The sequence below is a fragment of the Diorhabda sublineata genome, unplaced genomic scaffold, assembly GCF_026230105.1.
Source record: "Diorhabda sublineata isolate icDioSubl1.1 unplaced genomic scaffold, icDioSubl1.1 Dsub_199, whole genome shotgun sequence".
In the NCBI taxonomy this organism is placed as follows: Eukaryota; Metazoa; Arthropoda; class Insecta; order Coleoptera; family Chrysomelidae; genus Diorhabda; species Diorhabda sublineata.
The window spans coordinates 4,955-15,302 of NW_026614132.1; the positions used below are offsets into that span (position 1 = coordinate 4,955).

At 29.3% G+C, this 10,348-nt stretch overlaps 1 long non-coding RNA gene across 6 annotated transcripts; it reads right to left on the reverse strand.

The window, feature by feature from the left end:
• Positions 1-2,145: 2,145 nt before the first annotated feature.
• LOC130452138 (uncharacterized) lies at positions 2,146-10,348 on the reverse strand. 6 transcript variants are annotated; one of them, XR_008910864.1, is made up of 8 exons: positions 9,663-10,343; positions 7,914-8,090; positions 7,541-7,855; positions 7,179-7,291; positions 6,927-7,118; positions 6,160-6,405; positions 4,118-4,453; positions 2,146-2,362 (listed from the first exon to the last, which is right to left on the reverse strand). It is a non-coding gene; the product is annotated as an uncharacterized LOC130452138 (long non-coding RNA). The 6 variants fall into 6 exon arrangements; XR_008910863.1 differs by lacking the exon at positions 2,146-2,362 and adding an exon at positions 2,502-3,160 and having other exon boundaries at positions 7,179-7,286; XR_008910868.1 differs by lacking the exon at positions 2,146-2,362 and adding an exon at positions 2,527-3,034 and having other exon boundaries at positions 9,663-10,344.

Genomic DNA, 10,348 nt, shown 5'->3' on the forward strand with positions numbered 1-10,348 from the left:
TGATACTGTGGAGTTTTACCAAAACATCGATAATAATTCCCATAGCGAATTAAACTAAGATGATGGGAATTGTTATTCAGAACATTTATCACCAACACGAATATTTATTATCCCAATCAATTGATTAATCAACCTAATTACGCTCGATATTGAGTAAAATATTCAGATAATTTGAATAATGTCAATAAAATCTATCCCGGACTAGAAGATGATTTTAATAAAGGATATTTTGGAGTCAAGAGAACTGATAAGTCATTCTCATGAGAACCAATAGATCTCACTTTAGAACCAACTATAAATGCCGATGTGGCAAAATGACTTAGTGGAATTGCTCACTTTACTAATTTTATAGCTGCACGTCAACGCACATGTCTTGGATGTTTGTCTTAAGGTAAGATGTCACAGCAAAATTACAACCCAATAGAATAAAAATGTATGGAAAACAAATTGCTGATTTCATTGAAATAATCGAAAAAAATTGATTCGATCAAACATTATATAACGAGAATTTGTACAAGATTGCTACTTCAAGACCTGCTTCTCCTGAGGTTGCGGATTTTCTACTAAATAATGAAAAAATGCTAATGATTTAAGGAACCAATTTGTCAATGAATGCGTTGAAGATGAAAGTAGTTTTGTGAAGCCAATAAAAAAACTTGCTAAATCGCCAAAGAAAAATAAATTGATTTGGGGAATAAAATTGTTGAGTTGTGATTCTATTCAGTAGAATGTTGGGTATTTCCTTCACTCATAAGGTTCATATCGAGAAAGTTTTGACATTCCCACTTACTCCAATGCCAACATCAATGTGTCATCCAGATGGTTCAATCTGTAAAACTAACAAATCACAGTTAGCTAAGCTCATAGACACTGTTGAGCAACAAATGTCATCTTTTGATGTTTGTCTTGTTGATGTTTTCTTTTTGTTGCATCTAATGAAAGATGTACATATGACGGTATATCTAAAAAATTTGTGAGTACTATCTTCCATAAGAAATCTATTCGGATTGACATTATCTTCGACCAATATTTTTTGCCGTCTATCAAAGATTGTGAGCGTTCACGCCGAGAATAATCAACTTGTCCAGTATATATTGGTCCAAATCAAGTTCGGCCACATAATTTTGGAGCAGAACTCAAAAATATCCAATTCAAAGAAGCTCTTGTTCAACTTTTTCATTAATCACTGGGATACTGAAGAAATGTTATAACTTTTATTGTTAATAAAACAATTTATGGAAGTTCTAATAAATGTCATTCTTAAAAAATTGTAAATAACATAGTTATATTAAAATTACTGAAGAATCATTATCATGTGAAAAACAAGAAGAAGCTGATTCTAGAATTATTTTCCACATTTGTCAAATTGATTTAGACGCAGAATTTGTTATATGCTGTTCAGACTCTGATATTTAAATTATACTTCTGGGAAATATGGATCATTTAAACGCATCTTTCAAAAATTTGGAAAAATATGGGTGTAGGCAATCAGCAGCGATACATCAACGTAAATGAACTGTACCGAATCCTTGGTGTCTCTTTATAGAAAGCTATACCATGTTTCCAGGTGCTTACTGGATGTAAGTACACGCCAGCATTTTTTAGAAAAGGTAAAGTTAGGCCTTATAAATCAAATTTTATTTTCAATAAATTCAATAAATTTCTGTTCCAATGTTTGAATTTCTTATATATAAATTTGTTCTGAATAGAAGGAATGTAAGTAACGTAATTTTGAAATTATTTTCTGTCTCATTCTTGATCATATTCTACAACTCTCTCTCTTTCTCTTTGACTACTAGCATCATAGGGCAATACTTTACATGAGTTTTTAATTTTTTTGGCAAATTATCTTTAGACTATTTTATCTTCAAAGAATACAATATAAAAAATACGGACATTCTAAAATGTTGTGAATTTTTAATTTTAGGAAATAAAAAATTCGCACACTGAAAATGTCTGGCGATAAAAAATGTATGTCTGGGAGACCTATCTAAAGACAAAACTTTAAGAATCACGCGTTCAATAATTATTAAAAAATTCAGGATTATTACTTGTACAAGTAGGATGCGCATTAACAAACGCAACTGCTACTGCTAGCCAGGTAGCCCAGACTCTAACCGAAAGAGTAAGAAGAACGACATATCAAAAAATCAACTGACCTGTAATTCTCTCTCAAACACGTTACTAGCTCCTATACTACTACTCTTCAACTGAGTATAGAAAAATCATTTTCCTGTCAAATAATGAATACAATAATTTGAAGTGGCATCCTACAAATTTTATTTCATTATTATTTGTGTTTCCATCAATGAATTGTAGTTGACATTCAAAAGATGGAGGAGCATTTCAATATTGGAAAGACCTAAAAAAAAACACTTTCTTTATTTATGCTCAGCTACTAAGCCTTTTGATGTGTTTAAAAAAATATTTATTTAAAAATGTTGTCCTGTTCATTAAACAAATACCTCAAAGTTTGTATGGGAAGAAAAATGTGTATGGTAATCACATATTTTATTACCTTCACTTTCTACAATATACAATAGTTAAATACAGGGTACACACGTAAATATGTTAACCTGTGAAATAGAGTAGCAGCAATTTGGTTATATTATATCGTCGACAGACCAGCAAATGCCAAATGTAGTTCCAAAGAATATAAAAAAATTGTATATTTTAAACGAGATATCCCCTACAATATTTGACAATTTTCAATTATTTTCTATTGCCAGATAAAGGCAAATATATATTGACCATCGATGTGAGGAAAGTAGGAAAATGTTTTTATTACAACCGTTGCGTTAGTATCAACATGCTGAGAAAATAAAATGAGTCACTTTGTTTATACTGGTTTTATAATGATATAATATTGGTTTTATTTTATTAAATTATTCTTTTCTATGTTAGGCTAAGAACTCATAGACTACAATATGTAAATACTCATTTTGTTTAGATTTCTTTGTTTCTAACATAATGGAGCGCCTCCTCTTCATCTCAGAGGTGTTCTTTGGCTAGGGATGGCCAACCCGCTGCTTGCCTGGGAGAGTTTGGCGGTTTAAAAATTTATCAAACATTTAAAAAAAAATTATTATTGTTCCAATAGTCTATTCTGGAATGCCTGAAAACGCGGAATCCCAACAAAAGTAAAAAATAATAATCTAATCTGAAAAAAACATATACGAGCAAATAGTATTGTATTCACTTTTGAGAAATCTGAAAATACAAGCATTTTTGCTGATTTACAAAAGCTTAGTGAAAATTCGAGAAACAAATATCTCACTAAATGACTAAATAGGGAAATTATTAAATACTACAAGTTATTTTATAATAATGATTAATTCTGTTTAAAATGTTAACTCCCAAGTTTTTGGTATTTATTTATATTAATACTAATATAATTTTATCTGTGGCTCGCCGAAATATCAACACAATAACTTATTGTATTATTTGTATACAGATTGGCTTTTTTTTCTATTTTCTTGGCCCGCAAGATCATTTGGGATTGTCACTCCTAGGAGAGATAGATTCAAATATATTAAAAAAATGTGAAGATCAGAATAGAATTGAATATAAAAACATAACCTATAAAAATGCTGATATTTGCAGATGATATAATGTTATAGTAAATTTTAAAAATAGAATCCAAAAATTAATGGATGTCTGATCCTTAGAAATAAGAAAAATGACAAAACTAAAGTTGAAATAATAAATGTAAATCAAAAGAAACCAAATCTGAAGCTAAAACTTCAGGGAGAATAACGACATTAGGATACCTTAGTATGGTACCAACAGAAGACAGAAAACCAGGTAAAAGAACAAATAAATTTACAACAGTACCAACTATAACCTACACAGCAGAATATATGACAATAAAGAGAAAACATATCTTAACCCAATGATAATTGAACATTCGAAAGAAAATTGAAAAATATAGAAATTGGAAAATAATTAAAACAAAAATCAATAAAAATTGAGACAAGATACAGCTGAATTGATATGTATATATTATAAGAATGAAGACATGTACACTACACCATTGAAAACTGAGAAAAAACTTTGGTGAATAGAGCTAATGAAAGAACTAAGAATAAAAATATGAGATCACAGGAAATATACTAACCTCCAAAACACCTTCAAACGGTACAAATTTACATAGTGAATCCATTTTTTGCTCTCATCTATCGTGATAAGGACTTCTCTAATCCATTTTAACCATTTCTTAAGCCAACCGGTCAATTCTTTTTCGGTTTCCTTGTGATATGGAGGTCTTGGAGGAAGTGAACTTGATTTTTACATAGTGAATCCATTTTTTGCTCCTATCTATCGTTTTAATGACTTCTCCAGTCCATTTTAACCATTTCTTAAGTCAGCCGGTCAATTCATTTTCATTGTTCTTGTATTTTGGAGTCTGGAAGGAAATTAATCGAAGGAAACCAACTCTCGACCTCAGAGCGCACTAGAAGAAAATTGGCTCAACATTATAAAAGAAACCATATCGAACTTGATTCAGCTAATGTCTAATCTTATGAGAAATATTAGTATAGAAATTACCCATTATTGAAAATTAAGTGATATATTAGATAATAGTTAATACGCCATCATTGTTACGATAATAAAACGAGTTAATTTGTATTATTAGTAAGAACATTTAATTTTTTTTATTTGATGCCTATTTGAAGTCAAATATTACCAAAGGAACTATTTTTATGTCAAATGCAGAGGAAGCTACTTCCTATTTCACAAAGGTGTGAGCACTTTCATAAATATATTTTTAGTGGAACTGTGATTTTTGAAAGTAATGAAAAGACTTTAACAATTTTTCTAAGAATCATAAGAATAAACCCATCTAGAACTTCAAATATTAGGTTAAATTTGGAACAGTACCATATTATGATATCTTTATTGAATTGAAAATTGGGTAATAAACTTTTTCTTGCAGATGCACTATCAATATCGTTTAACACAGACTTAAATTATTTAATATTGGTACATCAGAAAAATGTAAAAGTAATGCCGATAACACCACAGGATTAAGTAATATGGAAAAGTTGTTTATTTCAAAATATATTGAGAGACCTGCCTCGTGAAATAAAAGAGCATATTATTATAAAATTTCCGAAAGCCTGAGTCCCTCCGTTCTATCTATGAAACTGAGTTTATGCATCATTTTATTAATAAAAAATCAAAAATTATGGATCTTTAAGCATGAGGTGTTCAGACGAAGTTATCTAAAATCTAAGCAGATGGCAGGAAAAAAAGCTACAAGCTTGTTTTTGGGAGAAACTTCAAATTTCTTCACACTCACCTCTCAAACTTTTCAAATAGAAATCAAACATAACATGAAAATAAAAACTCTCATCTTTACAAGAGATGATCACAAATGCTCGGTTTTGGTTAGTTTCCCGGTGTAAAAAAGATCCTTTATTAGGCCCCACAAATAAAAATCTAGGCAAGTTAGGTCTGAAGATCTGTATGGCCAAATAAATAAACTTGTCCTATCCACCTATCAGGAAAAGTTTGATCTAAAAAATGCACAACTTATATGGAATAATATGCCGGGCAATCATCAGATTGTAAGAACATGTCACTACAAATGACTAAATAAGGGCATATTTTCTAAAAGAAAAGACACAATTCGTTTTTTCACAAGTATAAATATTTTTCTTAATTAACTATCTCATTCAAAAAACTGGCCCAATTATTTGTCCGCCTAGAAACCCACGCCATTCATTTACAGACCAACGACACTGATGTTGGATTTCCCGCATCCAATGGGGATTCGTTTGGAACCAGTAGTGTTGTTAATTGTTAGATTTATTACCTAGTTTATTTAATGATACGTTTTCATTGTTAGTAATATTAGCTTCACTTTTAGATAGCGCCATTCATCGGCAAATCTAAGATTATTATAAGAACAGTTTAAATGACTGCAGGTAAGCCAATGTAAGAACTTTCCATACATTCTAATTTTGTTTTTATAAAGATTATAATAAGAATAAGTATTAGTTTTAGACTGATAGGTCTACTACTCTATTTTCTATAAAAAAGTATAATTTTCCTTCGATTTGAAGAGTTTCGTAATAATTGCTATGATTTTTCTTTCAGCCCACAACATATTTAATACTGATTTGAACATACCACCTCTGGGATCACTGAACATACCTTCTCAATATATATTCACCCATGTATCTAAAAGTATGACATCGAATCCAATAAAGGTATATTCATAAAGATTGTATAATCTAATACATAAAATTCTCGTGTAGTCGTATTTGTTGCCAAACTCCTCCAAATTAACTGGATCGATTTTCGTGATTTTTTATGTGAATATAGTGTAAGTCCAAGAATCGGCCAACATCTATTTTTCATATCTCTATATGTTAAGGGTCGCTCACACCAAAATAATACCTAAGAAAATATTTCAAAGAAATAATGTTTATGGCAAAACAACTTTTGACGGGTCAGCTAATATTTATTATAATAATTAGATAGAAGGGTGAATGCTCAATACATTCTTGTATAAAGTATATTACATTTATGTAATTTTGATGACCTATATATTTTGTAAAATATGTATTAGAATGGTCAAAAACTGGAATTGATGTTTCTCAAAAATGGGTCATAACATGAATTTGAATATAATAACAGAACCAATTTTTGAAAATATTTTCTAATTTACAAATTTATGGTGAAATTCAACTAATTTGTTTTTTGTGCCATACTTAAAAAACCGACTCGACAATTGCATCTTAGATAAGAACTTTAGTTGCTTAAAATAGAGTTTTGGATTAAGGCAAAGTTAAAATAACATCTAATATCTGTTATTAGCAATTGACAGAAAAGTTTCTGGACATTCCAAATTTTCATGAAAATACTCCCCAAAAAATCGAAGAATACTTGGAGAAAATAATAAAATGTATTACACTCACCATTTGTACTGAAGCTATACAAATAATTATTTGCAGCTTTCTTACTACATATTGAATAAAAGGAGATTAGTAAGATTATCAAGTCATATCGATCCATCCAAAGAGCAAATACTCATTGCGATTAATCTTGTTTTCTACTATTTGCATTTTAACATCTTAGTTGGCAAATCAGTTTCAAGTTACTACTTCAACCTAAAAACAAGAAAACACTTCTTCAGTTAAACGACACAAAATGTATAGTTTGCTTATTACTGGGTATTGTGATAAAGCAAGAAAATTTTTTTCTTTAGTAATAATTTAATTTCCACTGCTGCATTCACTGCATTCAGTTGAAGTTAGAGGCCTTTTCCTGTTCTCTTTCTTCCCTCAAAATAAAAAAATTATACATTACATTTAATAATTCAACAGAAAAACATTTTCACACATATGTTTTTTTGGAAAAGATGACTTTTTATATGTATCAATATTTCTGCGCCTACAAAAATGAGACTTTTGTGATTTAAATAAATCCAAAATATAGTGTTAAATTATAGAAAAAATCAGCTTTTCGCCACAAAAATTCACACAAATACGAATCTAGCATATTCCGATATTTTACTAATTCGTACTTGTACCTTATCTTTGCTCTTTATGTATGTGCTCCAGTTTCCTTATTAATAGTGAAGTGTATAAAATTCATCTTCTACTTTTGTAGTTTTGGTATTGGAATTCCAGACATCAGACATAATAGTAGTTCCGGGTTCTAAGTACTGGCCAATAATATAAAGCCACACTTTTTTTCTCCTGAAAGGCACGGCAAACAAAAACATTTCCCATCCTCTTGACAAATTCCCACAAACACCTAGTGATGCGTCCTCAATTGTATATCGTTTGTGAATAAACAGGACTCATCAATTTATATGGTTTTTTTGGGTTCTTGCAACAATTCCCTAAAATAATTTTTCCATTCGGTTACCTCATCATTACTTGACCCTAATTCTTTCGTACCCTATTTCTCTTGTGGCCATGCATGTATCAATAATGCTAGGGTTTCATAATAATGTACTGCATTCCAACCAAGTCCCCATTCTCATAAGTTTTTCGAATTGGCAACTTCTCTTCTTGTACACCCACCGAACTTAATTATTACTATAAATAGTACGCATCACTTGTTTCTGCTGTTTCCTTTTGAAATAATAAATTTTTTTAAATTCTGCTGTTTCCTTTTGGAATAATACACTTTTTTTAAAAATTCTACTGCATTTTTTCGACACTACTTTTTTCAATGAAAAAGTATATAACTAATATTTTCAAATTAACTATCAGAACCACTCTATGATAATACTGAGATAAAATACCATTTCAAAATCCAATCACATACGTTTGTAAATATTACGTCACCTAATAGATTCACACAATAAACATCAGCTACAACAACATGTAATAAGGAAAGCCTAAATAAATACAATTGATAAATTAAGCTAATACCATATCTATTAAGGAATTGCAAAATCTCTCATATTCATTAAATCATTCCACAATTTTCTACAAGAAATATTCAATACTGAGAAAGATTTCAAATGTAATTTTAAATCAACAAAAACAGAAAAGAGAACATCAGCTTAATGAGATCTATATACCATTACTATCAATCACCTTACTGACAATGTAAGTGATATATGTATGTTATAATTTATTAACCAAGCTAAAGAATAATATTATAGAGTACAACGTAACTATAGTGAATTGTGAATACAACAATACATTATACTACCCTCATATTTCTTCACTATACTGAATAAATAAATAGCCACCTTTATATTGCCCTTCTCTTTTGTGTTTTTTTATATTTCACCTATTTATCCATTTTGGTGGACATTAAATATTATATAAAATTAGTTGAAAATAAGTTGATAATTATATTGAACTATAAAGTTTACTTCTGTTTAAATTCATCAAACTATCAATTTTCACAAGAAGCAGAGATAACATTTATAACACTGTTACATTAACAGTTTAAAGGCAATGATTCACTTAATTAATATGTTCATTATTTTTGCAATTTGAGTACCTACTTACATTATTTCATAAAATGTAAACATGTTTTCTAGAAGCAATATTGAGGTATTATAAGCTAGCAGAAAAGAATTGATTACATTATTAAAATATAATAATATGAAAAGGTATTCATGGTGTTTTAATGATCACAACTGTTGCAATTAAAAAATGTGCTAGTTTGGTTACATACACTACGCCACTCACTTCCCTGATTGCCTTAACAGACAGTAGAACACAAGTGTAAAAACCAGCAATAGTATCCAAATCCCCAGCCATACTGAAAACAGCTGCTGAAAGAACCTTTTTCATTTCATATATCAATTGGATGTAGATTGTTTTCCATCAGTTATATAAACAGATTTAAATTGATAATACAATATGGGCTAATCTAATACAACTCCAGAAAATAATGTTTTTATTCCTCAATTTTTCATTTTATTTATTAGGAGTTATTTGAAGGTTCACAAAGAAACTGATTTACAATACACCTTCAAGTTAGCATCCCTATCACAATTAACAACAACTTTTTTGTCACTATTGAACAATAAATATCCAATTATAATTGTTTATTTATAAATTATTTTAATTTTCTCTTTGATAGCCTATTTTTCATTTAATTCTCAATTTTATTAGCAAACACCAACTAACCTATCTTCATTTTACTCACAACATGAGGATACTAAATATAGGAAGGTTTACCTGTTTTATTCTGGTTATCCGCATATGTTCTGAAGCTTCTTCCTACTACCTTTCACTAATTCATAATGTTGGTGTTATTTGGATGCTAATATTTTTAAACTCTGTGGCTTTCTTCAGCTTCATAATTTTAACCATTTTTACTTTGAAAGTACAAACTTCATTCCTGTATTCTGCATACAAGTCAATCAACTGTTTCATGTTGTTTCGTTGTTTATTGTTCAATTTCTTTTTTTTTTATATGTTTTATTAAAACTATATTTATTTACTAGTAGTTTTATTTATTAGCACTTTCATTATCAGGTTTTAATGCTAACATATTTTTTTTCACTGTGCTATCTTCTTCTTTTTTATATCTCTCGACAGGACTAGGGATATTCGATATAAATCGATGCATCGAAAACATTATAAATTTTTTTAAGCATGTTTTTAGAGATATTCATTCATACTTCTCTGCAAAACTATTTGACTGGTGATAAAAAAGGATAGAAAACTCCAAATAAAAATTCCATGATTTAGTAAAATTTCTAAATTCTATACTGTTATAGGGAACATTATCAGCATAGAAGATATCAGGAACACCAAATTTAGAAAACAAAACCTTACAATGCTTGATCATAGTAAAAGCTGTTTTATTTTGGGTTGGAAAAACTTTCAACCAATGAGAGTAGCTGTCAACAATTAACAAA